The following is a 12,884-nucleotide window of genomic DNA, read 5'->3' as shown; positions in this document are numbered from 1 at the left end:
CTATCTCTATGCCATTGAAATTTTTTATCTAAGAATTTGGACTGGTAACCATCGTGATTGAAAAAAAATTTCAAGAAGATTGTTATTGAAAACAAACTGTTCATCGCCAACGACATCCCGTATTCCCAAGCGGTCACCCTTCCAAGTACTAACGGGACTCGACGTAACTTAACTTCTGGGAGCTGACAAGACCAGGTGCGTTCTACGTGATATGGCCGTTGACATTCAAAAATGAAAATTTACCCTCCCAGTCCCAATGGATGAATAGAAAATCACTTCAAAGTGATAGAAATGTTTGTTCATTGAATTTGGACTCGTAACCATCGCGAATAAAAAAGCGCGATAAACTTTGAAAAACTCGCAATGAAATTTATCCAGAATCATTCCTATAGATGAATTGAACCTATCTCTATGCCATTGATATTTTTGATCTACGAATTTGGACTGGTAACCATCGCGATTAAAAAACGCGATAAACTTTGAAAAACTCTCAATGGAATTGATCCAGAATCATTCTTATAGATGAATTGAACCTATCTCTAAGGCATTGAAATTTTTTATCTACGAATTTGGACTGGTAACCATCGTGATTGAAAAAAAATTTCAAGAAGTTTGTTATTGAAAACAAACTGTTCATCGCCAACGACATCCCGTATTCCCAAGCGGTCACCCTTCCAAGTACTAACGGGACTCGACGTAACTTATTTTCTGGGAGCTGACGAGACCAGGTGCGTTCTACGTGATATGGCCGTTGACATTCAAAAATGAAAATTTACCCTCCCAGTCCCAATGGATGAATAGAAAATCACTTCAAAGTGATAGAAATGTTTGTTCATTGAATTTGGACTCGTAACCATCGCGAATAAAAAAGCGCGATAAACTTTGAAAAACTCGCAATGAAATTTATCCAGAATCATTCAAATCGATGAATTGAACCTATCTCTATGCCATTGAAATTTTTTATCTACGAATTTGGACTGGTAACCATCGTGATTGAAAAAAAATTTCAGGAAGTTTGTTATTGAAAACAAACTGTTCATCGCCAACGACATCCCGTATTCCCAAGCGGTCACCCTTCCAAGTACTAACGGGACTCGACGTAACTTAACTTCTGGGAGTTGACGAGACCAGGTGCGTTCTACGTGATATGGCCGTTGACATTCAATAATGAAAATTTACCCTCCCAGTCCCAATGGATGAATAGAAAATCACTTCAAAGTGATAGAAATGTTTGTTCATTGAATTTGGACTCGTAACCATCGCGAATAAAAAAGCGCGATAAAATTTGAAAAACTCGCAATGAAATTTATCCAGAATCATTCAAATAGATGAATTGAACCTATCTCTATGCCATTGAAATTTTTTATCTAAGAATTTGGACTGGTAACCATCGTGATTGAAAAAAAATTTCAAGAAGTTTGTTATTGAAAACAAACTGTTCATCGCCAACGACATCCCGTATTCCCAAGCGGTCACCCTTCCAAGTACTAACGGGACTCGACGTAACTTAACTTCTGGGAGCTGACGAGACCAGGTGCGTTCTACGTGATATGGCCGTTGACATTCAAAAATGAAAAATTACCCTCCCATTCCCAATGGATGAATAGAAAATCACTTCAAAGTGATAGAAATGTTTGTTCATTGAATTTGGACTCGTAACCATCGCGAATAAAAAAGCGCGATAAACTTTGAAAAACTCTCAATGGAATTGATCCAGAATCATTCTTATAGATGAATTGAACCTATCTCTAAGGCATTGAAATTTTTTATCTACGAATTTGGACTGGTAACCATCGTGATTGAAAAAAAATTTCAGGAAGTTTGTTATTGAAAACAAACTGTTCATCGCCAACGACATCCCGTATTCCCAAGCGGTCACCCTTCCAAGTACTAACGGGACTCGACGTAACTTAACTTCTGGGAGTTGACGAGACCAGGTGCGTTCTACGTGATATGGCCGTTGACATTCAATAATGAAAATTTACCCTCCCAGTCCCAATGGATGAATAGAAAATCACTTCAAAGTGATAGAAATGTTTGTTCATTGAATTTGGACTCGTAACCATCGCGAATAAAAAAGCGCGATAAACTTTGAAAAACTCGCAATGAAATTTATCCAGAATCATTCAAATAGATGAATTGAACCTATCTCTATGCCATTGAAATTTTTTATCTAAGAATTTGGACTGGTAACCATCGTGATTGAAAAAAAATTTCAAGAAGTTTGTTATTGAAAACAAACTGTTCATCGCCAACGACATCCCGTATTCCCAAGCGGTCACCCTTCCAAGTACTAACGGTACTCGACGTAACTTATCTTCTGGGAGCTGACAAGACCAGGTGCGTTCTACGTGATATGGCCGTTGACATTCAAAAATGAAAATTTACCCTCCCAGTCCCAATGGATGAATAGAAAATCACTTCAAAGTGATAGAAATGTTTGTTCATTGAATTTGGACTCGTAACCATCGCGAATAAAAAAGCGCGATAAACTTTGAAAAACTCGCAATGAAATTTATCCAGAATCATTCCTATAGATGAATTGAACCTATCTCTATGCCATTGATATTTTTGATCTACGAATTTGGACTGGTAACCATCGCGATTAAAAAACGCGATAAACTTTGAAAAACTCTCAATGGAATTGATCCAGAATTTTTCTTATAGATGAATTGAACCTATCTCTAAGGCATTGAAATTTTTTATCTACGAATTTGGACTGGTAACCATCGTGATTGAAAAAAAATTTCAAGAAGTTTGTTATTGAAAACAAACTGTTCATCGCCAACGACATCCCGTATTCCCAAGCGGTCACCCTTCCAAGTACTAACGGGACTCGACGTAACTTATTTTCTGGGAGCTGACGAGACCAGGTGCGTTCTACGTGATATGGCCGTTGACATTCAAAAATGAAAATTTACCCTCCCAGTCCCAATGGATGAATAGAAAATCACTTCAAAGTGATAGAAATGTTTGTTCATTGAATTTGGACTCGTAACCATCGCGAATAAAAAAGCGCGATAAACTTTGAAAAACTCGCAATGAAATTTATCCAGAATCATTCAAATCGATGAATTGAACCTATCTCTATGCCATTGAAATTTTTTATCTAAGAATTTGGACTGGTAACCATCGTGATTGAAAAAAAATTTCAAGAAGTTTGTTATTGAAAACAAACTGTTCATCGCCAACGACATCCCGTATTCCCAAGCGGTCACTCTTCCAAGTACTAACGGGACTCGACGTAACTTAACTTCTGGGAGCTGACAAGACCAGGTGCGTTCTACGTGATATGGCCGTTGACATTCAAAAATGAAAATTTACCCTCCCAGTCCCAATGGATGAATAGAAAATCACTTCAAAGTGATAGAAATGTTTGTTCATTGAATTTGGACTCGTAACCATCGCGAATAAAAAAGCGCGATAAAATTTGAAAAACTCGCAATGAAATTTATCCAGAATCATTCAAATAGATGAATTGAACCTATCTCTATGCCATTGAAATTTTTTATCTAAGAATTTGGACTGGTAACCATCGTGATTGAAAAAAAATTTCAAGAAGTTTGTTTTTGAAAACAAACTGTTCATCGCCAACGACATCCCGTATTCCCAAGCGGTCACCCTTCCAAGAACTAACGGGACTCGACGTAACTTAACTTCTAGGAGCTGACAAGACCAGGTGCGTTCTACGTGATATGGCCGTTGACATTCAAAAATGAAAATTTACCCTCCCAGTCCCAATGGATGAATAGAAAATCACTTCAAAGTGATAGAAATGTTTGTTCATTGAATTTGGACTCGTAACCATCGCGAATAAAAAAGCGCGATAAACTTTGAAAAACTCGCAATGAAATTTATCCAGAATCATTCAAATAGATGAATTGAACCTATCTCTATGCCATTGAAATTTTTTATCTAAGAATTTGGACTGGTAACCATCGTGATTGAAAAAAAATTTCAAGAAGTTTGTTATTGAAAACAAACTGTTCATCGCCAACGACATCCCGTATTCCCAAGCGGTCACCCTTCCAAGTACTAACGGGACTCGACGTAACTTAACTTCTGGGAGCTGACGAGACCAGGTGCGTTCTACGTGATATGGCCGTTGACATTCAAAAATGAAAATTTACCCTCCCATTCCCAATGGATGAATAGAAAATCACTTCAAAGTGATAGAAATGTTTTTTCATTGAATTTGGACTCGTAACCATCGCGAATAAAAAAGCGCGATAAACTTTGAAAAACTCGCAATGAAATTTATCAAGAATCATTCCTATAGATGAATTGAACCTATCTCTATGCCATTGATATTTTTGATCTACGAATTTGGACTGGTAACCATCGCGATTAAAAAACGCGATCAACTTTGAAAAACTCTCAATGGAATTGATCCAGAATCATTCTTATAGATGAATTGAACCTATCTCTAAGGCATTGAAATTTTTTATCTACGAATTTGGACTGGTAACCATCGTGATTGAAAAAAAATTTCAAGAAGTTTGTTATTGAAAACAAACTGTTCATCGCCAACGACATCCCGTATTCCCAAGCGGTCACCCTTCCAAGTACTAACGGGACTCGACGTAACTTATTTTCTGGGAGCTGACGAGACCAGGTGCGTTCTACGTGATATGGCCGTTGACATTCAAAAATGAAAATTTACCCTCCCAGTCCCAATGGATGAATAGAAAATCACTTCAAAGTGATAGAAATGTTTGTTCATTGAATTTGGACTCGTAACCATCGCGAATAAAAAAGCGCGATAAACTTTGAAAAACTCGCAATGAAATTTATCCAGAATCATTCAAATAGATGAATTGAACCTATCTCTATGCCATTGAAATTTTTTATCTAAGAATTTGGACTGGTAACCATCGTGATTGAAAAGAAATTTCAAGAAGTTTGTTATCGAAAACAAACTGTTCATCGCCAACGACATCCCGTATTCCCAAGCGGTCACCCTTCCAAGTACTAACGGGACTCGACGTAACTTAACTTCTGGGAGCTGACGAGACCAGGTGCGTTCTACGTGATATGGCCGTTGACATTCAAAAATGAAAAATTACCCTCCCATTCCCAATGGATGAATAGAAAATCACTTCAAAGTGATAGAAATGTTTGTTCATTGAATTTGGACTCGTAACCATCGCGAATAAAAAAGCGCGATAAACTTTGAAAAACTCTCAATGGAATTGATCCAGAATCATTCTTATAGATGAATTGAACCTATCTCTAAGGCATTGAAATTTTTTATCTACGAATTTGGACTGGTAACCATCGTGATTGAAAAAAAATTTCAGCAAGTTTGTTATTGAAAACAAACTGTTCATCGCCAACGACATCCCGTATTCCCAAGGGGTCACCCTTCCAATTACTAACGGGACTCGACGTAACTTAACTTCTGGGAGTTGACGAGACCAGGTGCGTTCTACGTGATATGGCCGTTGACATTCAATAATGAAAATTTACCCTCCCAGTCCCAATGGATGAATAGAAAATCACTTCAAAGTGATAGAAATGTTTGTTCATTGAATTTGGACTCGTAACCATCGCGAATAAAAAAGCGCGATAAAATTTGAAAAACTCGCAATGAAATTTATCCAGAATCATTCAAATAGATGAATTGAACCTATCTCTATGCCATTGAAATTTTTTATCTAAGAATTTGGACTGGTAACCATCGTGATTGAAAAAAAATTTCAAGAAGTTTGTTATTGAAAACAAACTGTTCATCGCCAACGACATCCCGTATTCCCAAGCGGTCACCCTTCCAAGTACTAACGGGACTCGACGTAACTTAACTTCTGGGAGCTGACAAGACCAGGTGCGTTCTACGTGATATGGCCGTTGACATTCAAAAATGAAAATTTACCCTCCCAGTCCCAATGGATGAATAGAAAATCACTTCAAAGTGATAGAAATGTTTGTTCATTGAATTTGGACTCGTAACCATCGCGAATAAAAAAGCGCGATAAACTTTGAAAAACTCGCAATGAAATTTATCCAGAATCATTCCTATAGATGAATTGAACCTATCTCTATGCCATTGATATTTTTGATCTACGAATTTGGACTGGTAACCATCGCGATTAAAAAACGCGATCAACTTTGAAAAACTCTCAATGGAATTGATCCAGAATCATTCTTATAGATGAATTGAACCTATCTCTAAGGCATTGAAATTTTTTATCTACGAATTTGGACTGGTAACCATCGTGATTGAAAAAAAATTTCAAGAAGTTTGTTATTGAAAACAAACTGTTCATCGCCAACGACATCCCGTATTCCCAAGCGGTCACCCTTCCAAGTACTAACGGGACTCGACGTAACTTATTTTCTGGGAGCTGACGAGACCAGGTGCGTTCTACGTGATATGGCCGTTGACATTCAAAAATGAAAATTTACCCTCCCAGTCCCAATGGATGAATAGAAAATCACTTCAAAGTGATAGAAATGTTTGTTCATTGAATTTGGACTCGTAACCATCGCGAATAAAAAAGCGCGATAAACTTTGAAAAACTCGCAATGAAATTTATCCAGAATCATTCAAATCGATGAATTGAACCTATCTCTATGCCATTGAAATTTTTTATCTACGAATTTGGACTGGTAACCATCGTGATTGAAAAAAAATTTCAGGAAGTTTGTTATTGAAAACAAACTGTTCATCGCCAACGACATCCCGTATTCCCAAGCGGTCACCCTTCCAAGTACTAACGGGACTCGACGTAACTTAACTTCTGGGAGTTGACGAGACCAGGTGCGTTCTACGTGATATGGCCGTTGACATTCAATAATGAAAATTTACCCTCCCAGTCCCAATGGATGAATAGAAAATCACTTCAAAGTGATAGAAATGTTTGTTCATTGAATTTGGACTCGTAACCATCGCGAATAAAAAAGCGCGATAAAATTTGAAAAACTCGCAATGAAATTTATCCAGAATCATTCAAATAGATGAATTGAACCTATCTCTATGCCATTGAAATTTTTTATCTAAGAATTTGGACTGGTAACCATCGTGATTGAAAAAAAATTTCAAGAAGTTTGTTATTGAAAACAAACTGTTCATCGCCAACGACATCCCGTATTCCCAAGCGGTCACCCTTCCAAGTACTAACGGGACTCGACGTAACTTAACTTCTGGGAGCTGACGAGACCAGGTGCGTTCTACGTGATATGGCCGTTGACATTCAAAAATGAAAAATTACCCTCCCATTCCCAATGGATGAATAGAAAATCACTTCAAAGTGATAGAAAGGTTTGTTCATTGAATTTGGACTCGTAACCATCGCGAATAAAAAAGCGCGATAAACTTTGAAAAACTCTCAATGGAATTGATCCAGAATCATTCTTATAGATGAATTGAACCTATCTCTAAGGCATTGAAATTTTTTATCTACGAATTTGGACTGGTAACCATCGTGATTGAAAAAAAATTTCAGGAAGTTTGTTATTGAAAACAAACTGTTCATCGCCAACGACATCCCGTATTCCCAAGCGGTCACCCTTCCAAGCACTAACGGGACTCGACGTAACTTAACTTCTGGGAGTTGACGAGACCAGGTGCGTTCTACGTGATATGGCCGTTGACATTCAATAATGAAAATTTACCCTCCCAGTCCCAATGGATGAATAGAAAATCACTTCAAAGTGATAGAAATGTTTGTTCATTGAATTTGGACTCGTAACCATCGCGAATAAAAAAGCGCGATAAACTTTGAAAAACTCGCAATGAAATTTATCCAGAATCATTCCTATAGATGAATTGAACCTATCTCTATGTCATTGATATTTTTGATCTACGAATTTGGACTGGTAACCATCGCGATTAAAAAACGCGATAAACTTTGAAAAACTCTCAATGGAATTGATCCAGAATCATTCTTATAGATGAATTGAACCTATCTCTAAGGCATTGAAATTTTTTATCTACGAATTTGGACTGGTAACCATCGTGATTGAAAAAAAATTTCAAGAAGTTTGTTATTGAAAACAAACTGTTCATCGCCAACGACATCCCGTATTCCCAAGCGGTCACCCTTCCAAGTACTAACGGGACTCGACGTAACTTAACTTCTGGGAGTTGACGAGACCAGGTGCGTTCTACGTGATATGGCCGTTGACATTCAAAAATGAAAATTTACCCTCCCAGTCCCAATGGATGAATAGAAAATCACTTCAAAGTGATAGAAATGTTTGTTCATTGAATTTGGACTCGTAACCATCGCGAATAAAAAAGCGCGATAAACTTTGAAAAACTCGCAATGAAATTTATCCAGAATCATTCAAATAGATGAATTGAACCTGTCTCTATGCCATTGATATTTTTGATCTACGAATTTGGACTGGTAACCATCGCGATTAAAAAACGCGAAAAACTTTGAAAAACTCTCAATGGAATTGATCCAGAATCATTCTTATAGATGAATTGAACCTATCTCTAAGGCATTGAAATTTTTTATCTACGAATTTGGACTGGTAACCATCGTGATTGAAAAAAAATTTCAAGAAGTTTGTTATTGAAAACAAACTGTTCATCGCCAACGACATCCTGTATTCCCAAGCGGTCACCCTTCCAAGTACTAACGGGACTCGACGTAACTTAACTTCTGGGAGCTGACGAGACCAGGTGCGTTCTACGTGATATGGCCGTTGACATTCAAAAATGAAAATTTACCCTCCCAGTCCCAATGGATGAATAGAAAATCACTTCAAAGTGATAGAAATGTTTGTTCATTGAATTTGGACTCGTAACCATCGCGAATAAAAAAGCGCGATAAACTTTGAAAAACTCGCAATGAAATTTATCCAGAATCATTCAAATAGATGAATTGAACCTATCTCTATGCCATTGAAATTTTTTATCTAAGAATTTGGACTGGTAACCATCGTGATTGAAAAGAAATTTCAAGAAGTTTGTTATCGAAAACAAACTGTTCATCGCCAACGACATCCCGTATTCCCAAGCGGTCACCCTTCCAAGTACTAACGGGACTCGACGTAACTTAACTTCTGGGAGCTGACGAGACCAGGTGCGTTCTACGTGATATGGCCGTTGACATTCAAAAATGAAAAATTACCCTCCCATTCCCAATGGATGAATAGAAAATCACTTCAAAGTGATAGAAATGTTTGTTCATTGAATTTGGACTCGTAACCATCGCGAATAAAAAAGCGCGATAAACTTTGAAAAACTCGCAATGAAATTTATCCAGAATCATTCCTATAGATGAATTGAACCTATCTCTATGCCATTGATATTTTTGATCTACGAATTTGGACTGGTAACCATCGCGATTAAAAAACGCGATAAACTTTGAAAAACTCTCAATGGAATTGATCCAGAATCATTCTTATAGATGAATTGAACCTATCTCTAAGGCATTGAAATTTTTTATCTACGAATTTGGACTGGTAACCATCGTGATTGAAAAAAAATTTCAGGAAGTTTGTTATTGAAAACAAACTGTTCATCGCCAACGACATCCCGTATTCCCAAGCGGTCACCCTTCCAAGTACTAACGGGACTCGACGTAACTTAACTTCTGGGAGCTGACAAGACCAGGTGCGTTCTACGTGATATGGCCGTTGACATTCAACAATGAAAATTGACCCTCCCAGTCCCAATGGATGAATAGAAAATCACTTCAAAGTGATAGAAATGTTTGTTCATTGAATTTGGACTCGTAACCATCGCGAATAAAAAAGCGCGATAAACTTTGAAAAACTCGCAATGAAATTTATCCAGAATCATTCAAATAGATGAATTGAACCTATCTCTATGTCATTGATATTTTTGATCTACGAATTTGGACTGGTAACCATCGCGATTAAAAAACGCGATAAACTTTGAAAAACTCTCAATGGAATTGATCCAGAATCATTCTTATAGATGAATTGAACCTATCTCTAAGGCATTGAAATTTTTTATCTACGAATTTGGACTGGTAACCATCGTGATTGAAAAAAAATTTCAAGAAGTTTGTTATTGAAAACAAACTGTTCATCGCCAACGACATCCCGTATTCCCAAGCGGTCACCCTTCCAAGTACTAACGGGACTCGACGTAACTTAACTTCTGGGAGTTGACGAGACCAGGTGCGTTCTACGTGATATGGCCGTTGACATTCAAAAATGAAAATTTACCCTCCCAGTCCCAATGGATGAATAGAAAATCACTTCAAAGTGATAGAAATGTTTGTTCATTGAATTTGGACTCGTAACCATCGCGAATAAAAAAGCGCGATAAACTTTGAAAAACTCGCAATGAAATTTATCCAGAATCATTCAAATAGATGAATTGAACCTATCTCTATGCCATTGATATTTTTGATCTACGAATTTGGACTGGTAACCATCGCGATTAAAAAACGCGATAAACTTTGAAAAACTCTCAATGGAATTGATCCAGAATCATTCTTATAGATGAATTGAACCTATCTCTAAGGCATTGAAATTTTTTATCTACGAATTTGGACTGGTAACCATCGTGATTGAAAAAAAATTTCAAGAAGTTTGTTATTGAAAACAAACTGTTCATCGCCAACGACATCCTGTATTCCCAAGCGGTCACCCTTCCAAGTACTAACGGGACTCGACGTAACTTAACTTCTGGGAGCTGACGAGACCAGGTGCGTTCTACGTGATATGGCCGTTGACATTCAAAAATGAAAATTTACCCTCCCAGTCCCAATGGATGAATAGAAAATCACTTCAAAGTGATAGAAATGTTTGTTCATTGAATTTGGACTCGTAACCATCGCGAATAAAAAAGCGCGATAAACTTTGAAAAACTCGCAATGAAATTTATCCAGAATCATTCAAATAGATGAATTGAACCTATCTCTATGCCATTGAAATTTTTTATCTAAGAATTTGGACTGGTAACCATCGTGATTGAAAAGAAATTTCAAGAAGTTTGTTATCGAAAACAAACTGTTCATCGCCAACGACATCCCGTATTCCCAAGCGGTCACCCTTCCAAGTACTAACGGGACTCTACGTAACTTAACTTCTGGGAGCTGACGAGACCAGGTGCGTTCTACGTGATATGGCCGTTGACATTCAAAAATGAAAAATTACCCTCCCATTCCCAATGGATGAATAGAAAATCACTTCAAAGTGATAGAAATGTTTGTTCATTGAATTTGGACTCGTAACCATCGCGAATAAAAAAGCGCGATAAACTTTGAAAAACTCGCAATGAAATTTATCCAGAATCATTCCTATAGATGAATTGAACCTATCTCTATGCCATTGATATTTTTGATCTACGAATTTGGACTGGTAACCATCGCGATTAAAAAACGCGATAAACTTTGAAAAACTCTCAATGGAATTGATCCAGAATCATTCTTATAGATGAATTGAACCTATCTCTAAGGCATTGAAATTTTTTATCTACGAATTTGGACTGGTAACCATCGTGATTGAAAAAAAATTTCAAGAAGTTTGTTATTGAAAACAAACTGTTCATCGCCAACGACATCCCGTATTCCCAAGCGGTCACCCTTCCAAGTACTAACGGGACTCGACGTAACTTAACTTCTGGGAGTTGACGAGACCAGGTGCGTTCTACGTGATATGGCCGTTGACATTCAAAAATGAAAATTTACCCTCCCAGTCCCAATGGATGAATAGAAAATCACTTCAAAGTGATAGAAATGTTTGTTCATTGAATTTGGACTCGTAACCATCGCGAATAAAAAAGCGCGATAAACTTTGAAAAACTCGCAATGAAATTTATCCAGAATCATTCAAATAGATGAATTGAACCTATCTCTATGCCATTGATATTTTTGATCTACGAATTTGGACTGGTAACCATCGCGATTAAAAAACGCGAAAAACTTTGAAAAACTCTCAATGGAATTGATCCAGAATCATTCTTATAGATGAATTGAACCTATCTCTAAGGCATTGAAATTTTTTATCTACGAATTTGGACTGGTAACCATCGTGATTGAAAAAAAATTTCAAGAAGTTTGTTATTGAAAACAAACTGTTCATCGCCAACGACATCCTGTATTCCCAAGCGGTCACCCTTCCAAGTACTAACGGGACTCGACGTAACTTAACTTCTGGGAGCTGACGAGACCAGGTGCGATCTACGTGATATGGCCGTTGACATTCAAAAATGAAAATTTACCCTCCCAGTCCCAATGGATGAATAGAAAATCACTTCAAAGTGATAGAAATGTTTGTTCATTGAATTTGGACTCGTAACCATCGCGAATAAAAAAGCGCGATAAACTTTGAAAAACTCGCAATGAAATTTATCCAGAATCATTCAAATAGATGAATTGAACCTATCTCTATGCCATTGAAATTTTTTATCTAAGAATTTGGACTGGTAACCATCGTGATTGAAAAGAAATTTCAAGAAGTTTGTTATCGAAAACAAACTGTTCATCGCCAACGACATCCCGTATTCCCAAGCGGTCACCCTTCCAAGTACTAACGGGACTCGACGTAACTTAACTTCTGGGAGCTGACGAGACCAGGTGCGTTCTACGTGATATGGCCGTTGACATTCAAAAATGAAAAATTACCCTCCCATTCCCAATGGATGAATAGAAAATCACTTCAAAGTGATAGAAATGTTTGTTCATTGAATTTGGACTCGTAACCATCGCGAATAAAAAAGCGCGATAAACTTTGAAAAACTCGCAATGAAATTTATCCAGAATCATTCCTATAGATGAATTGAACCTATCTCTATGCCATTGATATTTTTGATCTACGAATTTGGACTGGTAACCATCGCGATTAAAAAACGCGATAAACTTTGAAAAACTCTCAATGGAATTGATCCAGAATCATTCTTATAGATGAATTGAACCTATCTCTAAGGCATTGAAATTTTTTATCTACGAATTTGG

The 12,884-nt window shown here is 37.2% G+C and overlaps 28 pseudogenes; all 28 read right to left on the bottom strand.

Annotated features, from left to right (window-relative positions):
* Window positions 1-104: 104 nt before the first annotated feature.
* LOC124335020 lies at window positions 105-223 on the bottom strand (annotated as a pseudogene).
* Window positions 224-637: 414 nt separating this feature from the next.
* Window positions 638-756, bottom strand: LOC124329840 (annotated as a pseudogene).
* Window positions 757-1,040: 284 nt separating this feature from the next.
* On the bottom strand, window positions 1,041-1,159 carry LOC124335453 (annotated as a pseudogene).
* Window positions 1,160-1,443: 284 nt separating this feature from the next.
* On the bottom strand, window positions 1,444-1,562 carry LOC124331898 (annotated as a pseudogene).
* A 284-nt stretch (window positions 1,563-1,846) lies between these two features.
* Window positions 1,847-1,965, bottom strand: LOC124335452 (annotated as a pseudogene).
* A 284-nt stretch (window positions 1,966-2,249) lies between these two features.
* Window positions 2,250-2,368, bottom strand: LOC124330299 (annotated as a pseudogene).
* Window positions 2,369-2,782: 414 nt separating this feature from the next.
* Window positions 2,783-2,901, bottom strand: LOC124329839 (annotated as a pseudogene).
* A 284-nt stretch (window positions 2,902-3,185) lies between these two features.
* Window positions 3,186-3,304, bottom strand: LOC124330056 (annotated as a pseudogene).
* Window positions 3,305-3,588: 284 nt separating this feature from the next.
* LOC124330294 lies at window positions 3,589-3,707 on the bottom strand (annotated as a pseudogene).
* A 284-nt stretch (window positions 3,708-3,991) lies between these two features.
* Window positions 3,992-4,110, bottom strand: LOC124331897 (annotated as a pseudogene).
* Window positions 4,111-4,524: 414 nt separating this feature from the next.
* On the bottom strand, window positions 4,525-4,643 carry LOC124329838 (annotated as a pseudogene).
* Window positions 4,644-4,927: 284 nt separating this feature from the next.
* Window positions 4,928-5,046, bottom strand: LOC124331896 (annotated as a pseudogene).
* A 284-nt stretch (window positions 5,047-5,330) lies between these two features.
* LOC124330118 lies at window positions 5,331-5,449 on the bottom strand (annotated as a pseudogene).
* Window positions 5,450-5,733: 284 nt separating this feature from the next.
* On the bottom strand, window positions 5,734-5,852 carry LOC124335019 (annotated as a pseudogene).
* Window positions 5,853-6,266: 414 nt separating this feature from the next.
* Window positions 6,267-6,385, bottom strand: LOC124329837 (annotated as a pseudogene).
* A 284-nt stretch (window positions 6,386-6,669) lies between these two features.
* On the bottom strand, window positions 6,670-6,788 carry LOC124335451 (annotated as a pseudogene).
* A 284-nt stretch (window positions 6,789-7,072) lies between these two features.
* LOC124331895 lies at window positions 7,073-7,191 on the bottom strand (annotated as a pseudogene).
* Window positions 7,192-7,475: 284 nt separating this feature from the next.
* Window positions 7,476-7,594, bottom strand: LOC124330100 (annotated as a pseudogene).
* Window positions 7,595-8,008: 414 nt separating this feature from the next.
* On the bottom strand, window positions 8,009-8,127 carry LOC124335450 (annotated as a pseudogene).
* Window positions 8,128-8,541: 414 nt separating this feature from the next.
* On the bottom strand, window positions 8,542-8,660 carry LOC124335066 (annotated as a pseudogene).
* Window positions 8,661-8,944: 284 nt separating this feature from the next.
* Window positions 8,945-9,063, bottom strand: LOC124331894 (annotated as a pseudogene).
* Window positions 9,064-9,477: 414 nt separating this feature from the next.
* On the bottom strand, window positions 9,478-9,596 carry LOC124335018 (annotated as a pseudogene).
* A 414-nt stretch (window positions 9,597-10,010) lies between these two features.
* LOC124335448 lies at window positions 10,011-10,129 on the bottom strand (annotated as a pseudogene).
* A 414-nt stretch (window positions 10,130-10,543) lies between these two features.
* On the bottom strand, window positions 10,544-10,662 carry LOC124335065 (annotated as a pseudogene).
* Window positions 10,663-10,946: 284 nt separating this feature from the next.
* Window positions 10,947-11,065, bottom strand: LOC124330845 (annotated as a pseudogene).
* A 414-nt stretch (window positions 11,066-11,479) lies between these two features.
* On the bottom strand, window positions 11,480-11,598 carry LOC124335447 (annotated as a pseudogene).
* A 414-nt stretch (window positions 11,599-12,012) lies between these two features.
* Window positions 12,013-12,131, bottom strand: LOC124335556 (annotated as a pseudogene).
* Window positions 12,132-12,415: 284 nt separating this feature from the next.
* LOC124331893 lies at window positions 12,416-12,534 on the bottom strand (annotated as a pseudogene).
* Window positions 12,535-12,884: the final 350 nt, after the last annotated feature.

The sequence above is a fragment of the Daphnia pulicaria genome, chromosome 3, assembly GCF_021234035.1.
Source record: "Daphnia pulicaria isolate SC F1-1A chromosome 3, SC_F0-13Bv2, whole genome shotgun sequence".
Classification (NCBI taxonomy): domain Eukaryota; kingdom Metazoa; phylum Arthropoda; class Branchiopoda; order Diplostraca; family Daphniidae; genus Daphnia; species Daphnia pulicaria.
This window is presented reverse-complemented; position numbering and strand designations above follow the sequence as displayed.